The sequence below is a fragment of the Hemicordylus capensis genome, chromosome 6 (genome assembly GCF_027244095.1).
Source record: "Hemicordylus capensis ecotype Gifberg chromosome 6, rHemCap1.1.pri, whole genome shotgun sequence".
Lineage (NCBI taxonomy): Eukaryota > Metazoa > Chordata > Lepidosauria > Squamata > Cordylidae > Hemicordylus > Hemicordylus capensis.
In genome coordinates this window covers 23607688-23625102 of record NC_069662.1, presented here as the reverse complement: position 1 = coordinate 23625102, position 17415 = coordinate 23607688, and positions in this window count along the sequence as shown.

The window sequence follows — 17415 nt, the reverse complement described above, 5'->3', positions numbered from 1 at the left end:
GTGTTGCTATTCGGATTGTGTAGAGGTTCATGTGTCAGGCTAGGACCTTCAAGATCTGGGTTTGAATCCCAACACAGCCATGCAACTCATTCGGGCCACTCACTCCCTCAGCCTAATCTATCTCACAGGGCTGTTGTGAGGATAAAATAGCGTGGAGAACCATGCATGCTGCTCTGAGGAAGCTGCCCTTTACAGGAAAAGCAGGATATAAATGCCTCTCCAGTGGCTGCTGTTGTTGGTGTCTTCTTTGTGTGTACTTTAAAAAAATTGTGAGCCCTTTTGGAACAGGGAACCATCTTCTATTTCCACTGCTATGTACACTACTTTGAGAACCTTCTTTTTTTGCTGAAAAGTAGTATATCCCGATTTTGGATTTAATTTAGTAAGGTTTGACAAAATGAGAAGCAACAGCTTCAGTGCTTTGGGAATCCAAGAAAGAGGGTGGGAACTTGGAAGTCCAGGACTCTAGCCTACCTTGGTACAGTATGTGGCAGAGCCAGAATGTGGGGTTAGTAGGCAGGCAAGGCAGCCCCATAGGATGCAGCATGCATAGGGGCACAACAGACAGCAATTTTAACTATTAAGTTGATACTTTATCAAGACATTTTTTAATCTCAGAAAATCCCTCCCTCCGTGGCATATATATTTTGTGATGCTTCAAGTTGCAGACATTAAAATGAAGGCCCAAAGCCTTTCAGTGGACAGTATGGCACAAATATTTGGTGATCTGCAGTGTGGGAGAGGTTACCCAAACTATCACAAAAGACAGACAGACATCGCTACAGTGCAAAACAAGAATCCCACCCTCCTTTCAACAGTAGTTCACTTATCTTGCAGCCTAAAATGTGCACAGGACATGATTTCCTCCCAAGAAAGTCAGAGTGTTGGTGGCAGGATTATATATAGCCTGTTAACCTGTAATATATAGCTTAGCCTGTTATATTAACCCCTGCTAACTTGGCAAAGAGGCACCTTTTAACGTGGTGATTCTCTGCATTTAGCAGGCGGAGAGTAACTGGCCCTATCCACACCCAGCACAGTACCTCCAGTGACTGTTGCTGGTGTCTTTCTTATATTTCTTTTAGATTGTGAGCCCTTTGAGGACAGGGAGCCATCTTATTTATTTTATTTATTATTTCTTTATGTAAACCCCCCTGAGCCATTTTTGGAAGGGTGGTATAGAAAGTGAATTAATAATGAATGAATGAATTAATTAATTAAAATAAATAAATTAAAATAAAATAAAATATAGGCCTGTTGCACTCAAAAGTAAGACTGATGGTAACGGAAGGTTCCTGGGGAGGGTGGCTGCCAGCAGACATGTCATCTGAACCCACCAACCTCTGGTCCTCAACTTCAAATTTCAGTGATTGGAGAATCTTGAGCAGAAGTTGGGAACCAGTTTTGTGATGTGAAATTGTGCACTTCATCCTTTCATTGGGGGCGTAACTTTCAAATTTTGAGGGCATTGTTTTCATTGCAAGAAGAGTCTGATTGATCCCAAAGAACTGCTCTGATGGCAGCGGCAGAGGTTATTTTGCTGCCCTGCTGATGCCCCAGTAGCCTGCCACCTGAGGTTATTGCCTCCCCTCCCCTCATTAAAGGGCCGCCCCTGATCTCAGCACACTGCTTAATGACTCCCAAGACTCATCCATTCTCCTGGTCCTGCAGACTCTTGCTACTGTCTGTTGATCCATCCAAGCCTCTCTCCCCATCCTCCAATTCCCCCCTCAAAGGCAACTCTGATGGATTTCCTGGTTCTTTATTCAGCCACAAAATAAAAACAACCCAGACTGCTTTTAGGTGAGGAGAGGGTAGGACCATCTAGCTTTCGGAGGTTTGCTAGCGAGACATCATAGGATTGTGGGAAATTCTCAGGAAATGTCAGTCAAAGTGCAAATGGGGGTAATAATAAGTTATGGTAACATTTGGGGTGACTGATTGGAGAAGGGGTATCCTCAGGCCAACAATGTCATTCATCAGAGATCCATCCTGCATGTGGATGATCGGAGCTACCAAGAACTGCTGCTTTGAAACGAATATTTCAGCCTGGGGGAGGAAAAAAGACATGGTTGTTAAGACTCTGCACATGCACCTGGAATGTGAACGGCTCCCTGTTGACAGCGTAGGGACTGCGGTGTCTCAACACAGGAAATATGGAAGCACACTTAGCAGATATGCTGTGACCACGTTGTGGGGTCTAATCTGGAAAGCACCCCGGAGACACTAACCAATGAAGAAGCAGCAGAGCATAGGAAGCTGTCTTATATGAAGTCAAGCCACTGGTCTATCTAGCTCAGTATTGTCTACAGACTGGCAGTAGCTTCTCCGAGGCTGCAGGCAGGAATCTCTCTCAGCCCTATCGTGGAGCTGCCAGGGAGGGAATCATGCAGATGCTCTTCCCAGAGCGGTCCCAGAATATCTTGCAGTGCTCACATGTAGTCTCCCATTCAAATGCAAACCAGGGCAGACCTGCTTAGCAAAGGCCAGCTCTCCACCCACACCATGAGCCTTGTGCCTGATCCAGCAGGGCTGTTCTTATATTAATCTATAACCATGAGACTTAGTTAGTCACATTAGCCTGAGAAATAATTGTCTTCCCACCACCAATGTTTTTGTTCATGCATACTCTGAGCATTCGCTTCGTAAATTTGCAACAGCTAAAAGATTATCAAGAAATCAAAGCCCATAGGAACATAGGAAGCTGCCATATACTGAGTCAGACCATTGGTCCATCTAGCTCAGTATTGTCTGCACAGACTGGCAGCAGCTTCTCCAAGGCTGCAGGCAGGAATCTCTCTCAGCCCATTCTTGGAGATTCTGCCAGGGAGGGAACTTGGAACCTTCACTCTGCCTCATGGAAGGGCCGCTCCTGGAGAAAGCCCTTCTCAGCCCCTTTCCTTGAGTCTATTTACCTCAGATTCCAGGGCAGACATTCTCATAGTCTGGAGTGTCATCTTCACTTTCCTGATCACTGGTGCCTACTGCAGGAAGAGAGCAGATGCAATGGGGTAAGGGTGGAGCACACAACCCCAGTTCATAGGCAACGTGTCACAGAGCTCGTCAACATGGGACTACCCAAGGCTGTTGTTGAACTACAGTTCCCATCATCCCTAGCCACAGTAAATTGATAATGGGAGTTGTAGTCCAACAGCTGGAGAACCTCAGGTTGCCTATGGCTTAAATGGAAATGAGAGCAGTGCTGAAGTTAATTTTTTTTTAAACCAAACTCCCCACAGCCCACAATGCCTCACTTACCAAAAATGGGATCTACGATGGTGGCTTCGGGGTCGAGTACATTGACATATTCACCTTTGGCAGGGAGGAAGAGCGGGAGAAAAGAGGAGAGTCACATTGAGAACCAGCAATGCCTTTTCAGCCACTACATCACAGCAAGGGCAGTTTTGCAGAGTGGACAGAACTGGGGTCTCCAGCCTTGGATCCCCAGACAACTCCCATTATCCCCAGCCACAATAGCCTTTGGCCATTGCAGATGATGGGAATTGTAGTCCAACAACACTCTATCCAACCCCTGGGATAGAGCATTAGACCAAGGGGACTTTATGTAACTGCTTTATGTTGAGTCAGATCATTGGGCTATGTCACTCAGTAGAACCTACTCTGACTGGCAGCAGCTGCCTCTCTCTCACTCTCCCCCGCCAAAGTCTCCTGCGAGGGTCTTAGCCCTATTTGGAGATGCCAGGGATTAAACTAGCCCATTTATGTATGTACATATGTACACGTATGCAGGCATGCACACGCATACACACAGAGCTATGGTCATCCAATCTCACTGTGATAACTCCATATATATGTTACCCAAAGCTATCTGGAGGAAGACAAGGTTATAAACAGGAAGAACCTGATAAAGCCTTTTCAAAAACCAGTCACATTTTTAAATTCCATATCTAGAATTTCAAACATATTGAACACATGTGTCCTTTTGAAGGACACGTCAGACCCAGTGAAATCCTAAGTCGTCTTGACAAATGTCAAGGCATTACACTTGTCAGATACAAATCCTTGATGTCTTCTTTTTGTTAAAATCCTTAAATCCAATTGTATCCACATCTGGAAATGTTGTAAGTAAATAAATATCTCTATAAATAGCAACCAGTTAATTCTGTTTTGTAGAATTTTCAATCATCCCACCCCTCCCGGAGTCATTTTGGATGCACCCCCAGCATTCTGCTAGTGAGTCAGCCTTTGCATCTCTGGTCCACTCTTCCCACTTACCAAGTGAATTTCGCGGGGAGGACTCCAGATTCTCATATGACCCTGCTATGGAACCTGCAGTGGAAATCAGAAGATGATTTAGCACCGGCAATTCTTGATTAAAAGCAGGGACCATTACAAACAGGTGCAAAAAAGTGACATATTTTAACTATGCAATAGAGTGACATTTTATAACCATGTAAATTACTGACACTCATATGTACTCCCCACTCCTTATGTTACTGCATAAGTCGCTGATATGAACATGCCTCTTGTCTGAAAGGATACAGGTAGCAAGCATGAATTGTCCCCTTTGCTAAGCAGGAATATTCCCCTTAGGGGAGGGGGCCGCTCTGGGAAGAGTACCTGCATGCAGAAGGTTCCAAGTTCCCTCCCTGGCAGCATCTCCAAGAGAGGGCTGAGAGAGACTCCCGACTGCAACCTTGGAAAAGCTGCTGCCAGTCTGTGTAGACAATACTGAGCTAGATGGGCCAATGATCTGACTCAGTAGGGGTGTGCGAGCCAGCCTGAAATCAAGCCAGCTTGCACTAGAACCAGCTCGGTTCGAAGGCTCAACCTCGAACTGAACCAAACCCAGTTCAGTTCTAGGTTGAACCGAACTGGCTTGTGCCCAGTTCAAAGCCCCTACCACACATTAAATAGGGTTAAAAATGGTTACTCACAACAGCAGCGGCAGGAGAGTGGCGGCAGGTCCCACAACCCCCACTGACCTCCCCCCGAGTGTCCAGGGCTGACTCTGGCCTGTTTTGGGCCTCTGTGCAGTGCATGTGCACAGGCCATTTATGTGACTCTGGTCCCCTACCAGCCCAAATCGGGTAATGCAAATGGCCACAGTGCATGTGCTGAGGTCAAACAAATGGCCTCCACACACACACGCAGAGGCCCAAAATGAGCTGAAGGCCTGAACCAGCCTGAATCGGGCATGAATCAGGTCTGAGCCAGCCCAGGACACTTGAGGGGAGGCCAGAGGGTGTTGGGGAAGCTGCCACTACCCAAGGCTGCTGCTGTGAGTAACAATTTTTAACCTTATTTAATGCACGGTAGGGGCTTCAAACCGGGCCCGAGCCAATTCAAATTTGAACCAAGCCAGGGGCGGTTCAGTCCTGTTGAAATCTGATTTGGATTCGAACTGAACTAGGGTAACTGGTTTTGTGCACACCCCTACGACTCAGTATAAAGCAGTTTCCTATGTTGGAGAGGAGAGCTGGACTTGTGGTAGCAAGCATGACTTGTCCCCTTAGCTAAGCAGGGTCCACCCTGGTTGCATATGAAAGGGAGACTCGAAGTGTGAGCACTGAAAGATGTTCTCCTCAGGGGGTAGAGCCGCTCTGGGAAGAGCAGAAGGTTTCAAAGTTCCCTCCCTGGCTTCTCCAAGATAGAGCTGAGAGAGACTCCTGCCTGCAACCTTGAAGAAGTCACTGCCAGTCTGTGAAGACAATACTGAGCTAGATAGACCAATGGTCTGACTCAGTATATGGCAGCTTCCTATGTTCCTACCTAAGTCCATAGCATTGACTCATGCAGAGATACAACCTCCTCTGTGGGAATTCTGTTCTCTCTCTGCCTCAGGGATTATCAGCTCTTCAGTCACACCCAGCAAAGAAAGAAAGCAGCTTTACTCGCCCTCAGCAGAGAAGGGGGAAAGCCAAAGTAGTGAAACCATACAGAGCAACAAGGGGTTCCTTCCTCTACTGACTGATGCTTTGGGCTTGCCAATGCCTTTAATTATCTCTGTACAATAGCATTTCTCATGTGACATATTTCTATACCCCAGAAGAGAATTGGGAAATCTTATTCGGGATTATATTTTTAAATTGCTTCAGGAAGAAGAGAGATTAGACCAGCAGATGGATGATGATTGGGGTCTGCTTGCTTGCTTTTAAAAATTTAAATAGGACATGGTAGGGAGGGGAAATTTTGATCAGGACAATGCAGGGGAGGCAGCTTTAACCCATCCCCTCCTCCCTCATGGCTATTTACATTTGAAAAACCAAGCAGGCGGGCAGTCAGACAATAGGACGGTTCCCCTGAACCTCATAAGGGTAGGAGGAGCCTTGCTAACTGGGAGCCATGCACACTCATAACAACCACCCTGCTGGATCAGGCCCAAGGCCTATCTAGTCCTGCATCCTGTTTCACACAGTGGCCCACCAATGCCTCTGGGAAGCCCACAGGCAAGAGGCGAGGCCATGCCCTCTATCCTGCTGCTGCTCCCCTGCAATGGGTATTTAGAATTTTCCTGGTTCTGGCTCCTGATTGGCCATCGTGAGAATTCTACAAGCAAGATGGGAGGAGGACAAAATGCTCGTGTATGAGCTGGGTGGTGAGCCCAGAACCCGTACCCAGTTCCAGAGTGAGGACAGTGGGAAACACAGAGTGAGGACACTCCCTGCATCCCTTTGTACCCAGCTCACAGATGAGCATTTCCCCCTCCTCCCACCAGTGTTCCCTCTAACAGGGATTCCCAGATGTTGTTGACTACAACTCCCAGAATCCCCAGCTGCAATGGCTTTTGCTTGGGGATTCTGGGAGTTGTAGTCAACAACATCTGGGAATCCCTGTTAGAGAGAACACTGCCTCCCACCTTGCTTGTAGCATTCTCACGAGGGCTGATCAGTAGCACGCAGGGCTCCTGAAGGTGGGAGATTTCTCCAAACTTAATCCCAATTGTAGTAACAGCCCTAAATAGCTGCATGGTCTGCTTCTTTGGCCCTAATCCCTCAGGAGCTCTGAAAGGGTTTAAAGATTCTCCTGTCTTCCCTGGAAGCTCCAGGTTGTTTGCTCATTTAGATGACCCTGATATTATGGGTCTGGAGAGAGGCAGGTTAGCTCTCTTGAAGAAGACCCCACAGACCTGGAGGAGGCATATTACTACTACTATGAATATTTATATGCCACTAACTGTGCCAAGAGGGATCTTTTAAAGAGATGTTCCCTGTTTATATTGAGCAGGGGGAGAGCAACTGACCTTATCCAGCCCCAGCACAGCATCCCTCCAGTGGCTGTTGCTGGTGTCTACCTTGTCTTTCTTTTTCGACTATTGGTCCTTTGGGGACAGGGAAGCATCTTATTCATGTATTATTTATTTTTCCATGTAAACCACTTTGCGAACGTTGTTGAAACGGGGCAGACTGGCTGTTAACTCACCTGAAGAAGCACAATCCCCATTTTCCGGACCTGTAGGTGGAGGATCGGGCAGTACCTCGCTGTGGTGGAGAGAGAGGAGACAAGCTTAGAGCACCATGGATTTACAGAGATATAAGCAGTTGGTTGCCTTATATGAATCAGACTAGGGTTTCTTAACCTTAGGTCCCCAGATGTTGTTGGACTACAACTCCCAGAATCCCCAGACATGGCCTTTGTGGCTGGGGATTCTGGGAGTTGTAGTCCAACAACATCTGGGGGCCCATGGTTAAGAAACCCTGAATCAGACCATTGCCTCATCTTACCCAGTTTTATATCCTCTGATTGGCAATGGAAGCGATGGAAAGGAGGGCTGAACTGGTATCTGGAAGCCGTTTAAAGGCATCCTGTAGCAGCCCTGTTCCCTCATAGCTAGGGGAGAGTGGGCGCTCCCTCGCATGTGCCAGTCACACACCCTGCATGTGATGTCACACACAGGGTGTGTGGCCACCACCCAGAAGGCCCTGCACAGCCCTCCAGAGCTCATTTCCCAGCTGGCTTCATTGTCATCTGGGTATTTTCTTAGTTCTCCCCCTCATTGGGGGAGAGAACAGATAAAACACCCAGCTGACAATGAAGACAGCTGGGCAGGGCTGGAGCCACCATTGGGCGAAAGGGTTCAAAGAACCCAGGCCGCCAATGGGGAAAGGCCGCCAAGAGAGCCCTGCCCCGTGGCTCGGGCTCCATAGGAGCCCAGAGCGAACTCCCCCCTCCCACACCCGGGTGGCCTCTTTGCTAATTATTTTAGGCAGCTCCGACTGCCCGATAGAATGTTTTCCCCTTCCTTTCCCTCTCTGGAGGGAGACAAAGGGGAAAACGTCCTAACAGGCAGTCCGATACTGCCTGAAATGACGAGCTGAGAGCTCGTTCAGGCTCTCGGCAGCCCAGGCCAGTGGCGGGCTGCTGTTAGGACGTTTCCCCCTTTCTCTCCCTCCAGAGAGGGAAAGGAAGGGGGAAACGTTCTACCTGGCAGTCGGAGCTGCCTGAAATAATTAGCAAAGAGTTCACCCGGGCTCTCGGCCACCCGGGCGTGGGAGGGGGGAGTTTGCTCTGGCTCCTATGGAGCCCGAGCCACGCCCCCCATGCACGTGACATCACACGCACGGGCATATTGGAGGGGGCCACCGAGCGGGGCTGGACGCAGGCCGCCACTCGGCTGGCTCCACGCCTGCAGCTGGGAAGGAGACTGGTTGGGGGAAGGGATGAGACAGGCAGCTCCCAGGTGTTAGGCAGTTCTGGTTCTTTGAACACAGCTGCCCAATTATAGATCCTCCCTCGGCCCTCTTGCTGTACTGTCAGAGCTGCCTTTTAAGCTGTGCAGCGGTCCCTGTCGTCAACAGAGGGCTGTCCGTCATGTTGGCCACCAATAAGAATAGACACAAAGCCTGTACTCTGCCATTGATCTGCTATGACTCACTACCAGCTAGGACCATGTTATACCAGGAGTTCCCAAACCAGATGTTATTGGACTACAGCTCCCAGCATCCCTGGCCCCCAGCCAGTGTTCTCTTTAACAGGGATTCCCAGATATTGTTGACTACCGTTTGCATAATCCTCAAGCAAGAGCCATTGCAGCTGGGGATTCTGGGAGCTGTAGTCAACAACACCTGGGAATCCCTGTTAGAGGGAACATTGCCCCCAGCCCTTGTAGCTGGGGATGATGGGAGTTGTAGTCCAACAACAACTGGGGACCCAAGGTTGGGAACCCCTGTATTATACTACAGTACAGGAGCCAGCGGGGGTGGTCAGTATCATCTGGGGGGGGAATAATGCTCATTGTGGTTTTCAATAAGGTCTCCATACCTAGAGATGCAAAATAGGTGATAGCATTACAATACCATATTTATCCAAATCGAAGATGACTGAATTTAAGACAACCCCCTTTAAAAATACAGGTTAAATATAGGTTATACTGCATTTACTTGAAAAGAAGAGGTCTCTGAATTTAAGAGGACCCCCTGATTTCTAACATCAAAGAACTTGGGAAAAAACTAGTCTTGGATTCAGGTAAATAATACAGTACTTATCATACTTTTATTGGCCCAGCCATTGGACCTGCAGCGGCCAAATTGGCAATGATATTTTAAACACTTTAAAAAGTTTTTAACACACAAAAAATTACTATAAAATTTTCTTGATGTTGTCAGAGAAATTGAAATGAAGACTGGCAGAAATATCCTCCAAAGATTACTGTATGGAGACAGTACAGTGTGTTCATTGTTATGCTAACCCCACGCTGACCATTTCCTCTGTGAAAAAATGACCAATATTTTACTCTAATTATTTGAGGGGGGATAAAAAAGGGGTGAGAACGGTCAGTGCAACAATGCTATCACCTGTATTCCATCTCTAGGGGGATAGACGTTGCCAAAATCACCATGAGCATTTGTCCCCTGAGATAGTACCAGTGACCAAAATTTGTGGGCCTGGTTCATGGTCCACTGAACTAAGCAGTCTAGGCCTATAACCCCCAAAATGCATGGATAACTTACATGTATCCAGCGCCATCGTCGTCAGCGACACAGGCCCCTACTGGAAAGATGGAGACCAAAAAAGGGTTAGTTACACCACAGAGTGTTAAGGAGCGGAGAGAGATTCACAGGAGTCGGAAGGACACCCAAAGGCCATGCTGTTGAACTGCAGCCATAAAGGCAGATTGTTGAAATCAGCATGCACAATCCAGCCTCCAGCATGTCACAGCTAAGACCAAGCACATTGTAGCAAAGTGCCTGCAGAGCAAGTCAGTAGATTCATGCAAATGAGTCAAGCTGCAAAACTCAGAGAAAGGGGACAAGGCAGACAATAATGCCCACAGCTCCTCACCTTGGTTCTCATAACTGGGAAGGCTGTCTGAGAAGAGGATGCAAAGAAAGAAAGAAAGTCACTGATAAGGCTTTCCAAGATGTCACAATTTCCTAATCCTGTCCCTTTTGCCCTCCATTCCCTTTCTGCTTCATAGAATCAGACACTCAAACGGGCATTTATATCAATACACTTCAACAGCTGGCATGCCAGTGTAAGTGTAGTGGTTAGACTCGGACTTGAGAGAGCTGGGTTCAAATCCCCACTTAGCCACAAAGCTCATTGGGTAACTTGGGCAAGTCACTCCCTCCCAGCCTATCCTACCTCACAGGGTTGTCGTGAGGATTAACATTGGGAAGAAAGAACCAAACCAATATGAGCTTCTCGAAGTGGTATCAAATTGCAAAAATCAGATCAATAACGAAGTAGCCATGATAGGGACAACCTCCTATCTTTTTTTTAAGGGCTTCTATGGGAAAGGGGCTCCCACTCCATCCTAGACTGCCTACGAGTTCATGTCTGCTTGCTTTGTTACTCACCATTATCCTCTTCGTTCACCAACACTGAAGCTGGTTGAATGGGAAGGATCTGTGGGGGACATCTGTAGGAGTAAAGCAGGAAACTGATACCTTTCGAGAGCCTGATGAGATGTTGTTCCACCATTATAAGGCAGAGGTGTGCGTCCCCCTCCCACATCTCCCCCCTTCTCTCTCTCTCTCTCTCTCTCTCTCTCACACACACACACACACACACTTCCCCCACCTATAAGCATGTTGCTCTTATTTCAGTCTGCACGGCACATACATACACGGAAAGCTAGAGCCCAGGGGTCCCCAGATGTTATTGGACTACAACTCCCATTATCCCCAACCAGATGTAAAGTCCAGATGTTATTGGACTATACTGTGAGTCCCCAGATGTTATTGGACTACAACTCCCATCATCCCCAACCAAATGTATAGTCCAGATTTTATTGGACTATGACGTGAGTCCCCAGATGTTATTGGACTACAGCTCCCATCATCCCCAACCAGATGTATAGTCCAGATGTTATTGGACTATAACGTGGGTCACCAGATGTTATTGGACTACAACTCCCATTATCGCCAACCACAATGACCTTTGGCCACTGTAGTAGTCCAACATCTGAGGATCCAAGTTTGAGAACTCCTGGAACTGGAAAGAAACCATTATTTTTGAAGTGAATTATTTTACAGATTCCTTGACAGGATTTTTCCTCAACCAGGCCCCATGAAAGCAGCTTACTGACCATCCTATTTTGGACTCACTAGGTGAGTTCACACACGCATGGCTATCACGAGATTACTGCAACATCAAGTGATTACCTCCATGTGTGAGATACCAGCATCACAGGCTGAATACTACATATCCCATGGGGTTATATATCACCTCGAGCACTGCACCTTTAGGTGGAGCGAGCTCACATATTCAGCAAAGAGCAATCCACGGCAACAAATGATGAGAGATCAAGTGATATGCAGCTATGTGTGAATGAGACCCTAGGTACGGTCCAGACTAAGCTAGTCATGGCTAAGCACCACTGAAATAAATGAAACGTTAATCATGACTAAAAACTTCAGACTTAGTCATGACTAAGTGAAACCAGACACACATTAGTCACGACTGAATGAAATCAATGAGACGTTAGTCAATCAGACAGTCATGACTAAGTTAAAACTAAGTCAAACTTAGCCCAAGTTAAACTTAACTAAGTTAGAACTAAGTTAAAACTTAGTCATGATTACGTGAAATCAGTTAGACAAGTTAATCACGACTAACTCAAGTTTAGACCAAGTTAGTCATGACTAATTCCCATGGAAATGAATGGGACTTGTTATTTAATCTCATTCATTTCAAGGAGACCTAATATGACTAACAGTCTGGATGCTATCCAAGTGCTCCTGAGCATGATGTACATGAACATTTCCCTCTCTTAAACACTGAAGGGTGAGATTTATTGACTTTCCCCTTATACAGAGTTATAGAGGATTGTCCTATCATCAGCTATAAGCTAGGATGGCTAAATGGAACCTCTATGTACAAAAGCAGTATGCCCCTCAGTATCAGATGCTGGAGACAAACAGGGAAGAGTCCTTGCCTTCATGCCCTACTTTTTAGCTCCTTGAAAGTACCTGCTAAAGTGCTGCAGGTAGAAAGCGGGATGGGATGGACCTTTGCTCTGGATCCACCAGGGCATTTTCCACACAGCGGGCTTTAATTACCATAGGTTTTCTGCGAGGCTTTATTGAGAGTTCGAAGTTGCCCCAAAAAACCAAATGCAAAAAGTTGATTTTTTTTTAACCCTGAATATAAATTGGGCCACACTCTAACGCGCAATGAAAAACCCGAATCATGTGAGAAGTGCTCCCCGATAGCTCGCGGGGACTTTGGGGGTAAATCTGGCCGATATGTGAGTGCACAGCCTCCATTCCAGAGGAGGGGTGAGCTAAAAAGCCCTGTGTGAAAAACGCCCAGGACAATTCTTACGTCCACAAAGAAAGGAAAACGTGTCTGTGTGGATGTGCTGGAGAACGAGGCTTCAGCCATAGTTGCTCCTTCACAAAACAGGCCTGCACAATCCTACAAAACAGATGGGGAGAACAACAGGCACCCAGCAATCTCCTTATACCAGCAATCCACCAGCAATCACCTTACAGCCATTCAGGGTCTGCTCACCTCCATGACTGTGGCTGGGTCTGGATGGCAGGCCAAGGCGGAGCTGCAGGATAAAGGGAAGGAGGAACACCACGGCCATCAGTGCTGGGATTGGGCAGAGGCGGGGCCCAGTTTCCTGTCCTCCCAGACCCACCCACACATGCAGAGGTGGCCCTTCTGGCAGGGTGAGGCAGTCAGCTCAGGCACAGACTGCAGCTAGGGATGTGCACGGACCTGTTGGGGGGAGGCTCTTTTACGGGCCTCTGAACAGGTTCGAACACTGGCCGGCTCGGAGGCAGGGTGCGCGTCCGCCTTTAAGGGCACGGGTAGGGTGCACTTACTCCTCCCTCCACTTTCCCTCTGCCGGCACTCGGTTTCCTCAAAGGGGGCGAGGCGGCAGGGAGGTACGACCGAGTGCCAGCAGGGGGGAAGCAGAGGGAGGGGTAAGTGCACCCTCCCCTCCCCTTAAATGCAGACACACACCTCCTTCGGAGGGGGCCCTCCCAGTTCTGTGCACCTCCCTAACTGTAGCAAGCCCCACCCCCTGCCACCTGGAGACTCCACCTCACACGAACCTCCACCCTGCCACCCGCTGCTACTCCCTGCCTCACCCCACTGAGGCACGTCGTTTATTTCCGCCTGCTCACCCCACTAGGCTTCACCTCTTCTTCCCCCCTGCAAAGGGAGCTAGAGGCACCCCTGCCGCCACTGTCTAGTTCGGTGGTATAGTCCAAGAGTATGCACTTGTCACCACCGCTGTCTTAGCATCATGGCCTGGGAACACTTAGCACCTGGCAGCAGCTGTGGGGTGCAGGGGGGGGGCGTCATGTTGTCTTTTGCGGGGGGGGGATTGCCCTGGGCCCCACTGTTGGAGTTGCAGATCCTAAAGGCATCGACTCCTAGCACCACCAACCCTATTGACCACTAGGGGCGTTAGGGGTAGAGACAGTGAGTAAGGGGAAGCCCCTCTCTGACTAGGGATGTCCACAAACTGTTCGGTGCATCTTTTCGGAAGTGCTGAACTGCAGCAGAACTGGTTCAGTGGAGCGGGGAGCGGTTCCTTGAAAGGGCAGGTAAGCAGGTCCTTACCTGCTCCGGGACTGCCGCCTTTCCACTTTCCCAGGCATGGCACTCACTCTGCGGTGCTGTTCCCTGCAGCCTGTGCGTGGCGTCAGTATGCGCGTAGGCCATATGTGGACCGACACTGCGCGCAGGATGCAGAGAACAGTGCAGCAGCTGCATGCCAGCCCTTGGTAGTAGAGAGAGCACCGTGCCCCGAAAAGCAGTGGGGCGGCAGTGGAGCAGGTAAGGACCTGCTTACCTGCTTTTAAAGAGAACCTCTCCCTGCCCCACCCGCGCATCCACGAGCCGTTTGTACACATCCCTATCTCTGACCATGCTCTCTCTATACTGGTGCCCCTTTGTTAGACAGATACGCTCAGGTTTTATTCTCTCACTTGAAAGACAGACTTCCATCTTCTTCCTCCCCCGCTCCTGATGTACATAGGAACATAGGAAGCTGCCATATACCGAGTCAGACCCTTGGTCTATCTAGCTCAGTATTGTCTTCACAAACTGGCAGCGGCTTCTCCAAGGTTGCAGGCAGGAATCTCTCTCCGCCCTATCTTCGAGATGCTGCCAGGGAGGGAGCTTGGAACCTTCTGATGCCCTTCCCAGAGTGGTTCCATCCCCTGAGGGGAATCTCTTCCAGTGCTCACACTTCTAGTCTCCCTTTCATATGCAACCAGGGCGGACCCTGCTTAGCTAAGGGGACAAGCCATGCTTGCTACCACAAGACCAGCTCTCCTCTCAGTGAGCAGTGCGGCCCTAGGCTTTCTATATTTCTGGCGTATTTCCTAAATACACTACTTTATTTAGAACTTCAGCTCCATGTCTCAGTCAGTCATTTTTATTTCAGTCATTGACAAGAAGCATTACTCCATGCCTACAAACAATATTAATCAGCAGTGCTCTTTGTAGTGCTCTTTCAGTTGTGCTCTTTTTAGTTGTGCATGTCTGCTGCAGGTGGGGTAGACAAATAATCTAACCCCTCTGAACTCTAACACCCACATATTGAGGTGGGGAGCACCGTAGGGGAAAGCCAGGCATCAGGCTGAGCGAAAAAATGGCGGGGGAGGGATCTCCTGATTCAATATTTTTACAGCATTCTCCCCTATATATGCAGCTGCATGCATACACACAGGGCTGTTTTGGGGTACTACTATTGTGCAGGCATGCACAAAAAACAGAATATATCGGATACAGCTTTCTGAGCAATATATCAGCATTATGAAAAATACAATAAGTTATGCAAAATTGCTCAATTTACCTCATTTAGGCTGGGAAAATCCAACTTTTCTTGCTACAGAATTTGGATTCCCAAAGTGCAGAGTGGCTGGGGTTTTTTTTAGTGTGGATATAAACTAACCTGATTTTGAGACGTTACTAGCTAACAAACATCATCACTTTAAAATATGTTTGATTTGTATAGGGTTTGCTTCATTGTTGGTTTTCCTTTCCTTTCCTTTTTAAATTGTCATTTGTGTCAAACTAACTCTCCATCTCCTTTTGAAAACCAAAGTTTCCACATTCAGCATTTTAGATTCAAGATCTTGACCACTCGGCAAAATGCTGACCATGGCTTTCATTCTAGCCAAGCTGCCTGAAGGCAGTCATTCCCAAGTTGCATGTGCCATTAAAAAAAAGTAAATAATTAAGGTTCCTGTGAATCCAAAGCAGCCCCCCTTGGAAGAAGATGCATGCTGTTACTCTGCATGGTGTAACAGCCTGACCTTGCCTCTTTCCAAAAAAAAAAAAAAAAATCAGCTGGAAGGGGCAAGTTATTCTTTCACCCCTCTCTTAGGTCATTCCATCATCCTTGATGCGGAGGTGCAACAGAATGACCGGCCGTCAGATTTTATTGCTCTTTGGATCTCTGCAGGAATGCTTGTTCTCAGTTGGCTTCCTGATAAGGAGACCTGTTCAGATGAGAAATCCATACAGAAGACACTGATGGTGGGGCTCCTCTGAAGGCGAGCCAGTGCTACTCTTGTATACTCTCAACCCATACCCCAAAAGGTCTACGTTTAAGTACACCACTCTAAACCTTAATTCGGGGGAGGGGAGGAAGGTGGCACAACTATCAGAAGTTTGGGAGAGGCTGCTAAGGGTGGGAGCAGGGGCTGGATATGACAGGAGGAGCCCTAGGGAAGGGGAAGCACATCAAGGTTTGCATTTTGGGACAGGACCGAAGAAATGGTTACTCACAGGGAGGGCGTCTCAGCAACTCGAAGGTCCGAGTGCTATTACAAGTTGAAGGCCTGCGGGGACAAGAATGGGGTCAGGACCCATTTCCTCATATAGAAGACTTGCTTGACAGACCCCCCCCCCCAATTAATAATCAACCCCGCCCTCACACACTCTCTCTCTCTCTCTCTCTCTCTCACACACACACACACTGCACTGACCCTCAGAATCTTCTCTTGTTCCCTGATAACTGAGCAAAGAGGCACTTTTTTAAAGTGGTGATCCTCTTTACTGAGCAGGGGGAGAGCAACTGGCTCTATCCATCCTCAGCACAGCATCCCTCCAACGGCTGTTGTTGGTGTCTATCTTATGCTTCTTTTTTAGACTGTGAGCTCTTTGGGGACAGGGAGCCATTTTATTTATTTGATGGTTTATATCTATGTAAACTGCTTTGGGAACTTTGGTTGAAAAGTGATATATAAATATTCATTGTATTTATTGTATTCTCTCACTCCAGTGCTTTCATGGGGACCCAGGGATCCTGATCCTTCTCATACTCATTCCCTACCTACCCCACTGAAGTAGTCCCACACATCCCTTTACAATGCTTTGCAAATGGCAGAGATGGGAACACTCCCTCTTTTTTGAGTTTTGTTTTTTAAGCAGAGGTTCCCAACCGACAACTCCCACAATCCCCTGCCACAGTAGCTGAAGTGTTGTTGTAGCCCAACAACATCGGGGACCCAAGTCTGAGAATCCCTTGTCTTTCAGGGTTAGGAAGGCAGGTGCAAACAAAGGACAGCAATCCTAGGCCTTTATTAGTTATACAGAAGAGAGCTGGAAGGTACAACTTACCTTACAGGTAGCAAGATGGCTGGTCTTTATGGGTAGGAAGGACACCAGCTATTTTGCCCCCAATAAGAGAATTTGCACTTCCCAAAATGTCTGCCCTCTTTTTGCATTTGGCCCCCTCTCGATTATGCACCTGCTTCCCAACCTTTCTGTGTCCAGGGTTCCCACCTTCACTTTGGCCCAAGACAGACAGACACAGACTCACTTATACTGGTAATCATCAATAGGTGGTGCTGTTGAGAAAGAGAAATGAAATCAGGAGTGTGGTGTCTTTGGTTAATCCATTCCTTGATCCAGGCCAGCTTTTGAATGGGACTTTAGTTGGTCAGTAAGGGAAGGAGGAGCAGTGCCCCTCCAAGCAAAAACAAACAAGCTAAAGACTCAGGCTTACCAGCAGCAAGGGAAACCTTCAAAGAAGGG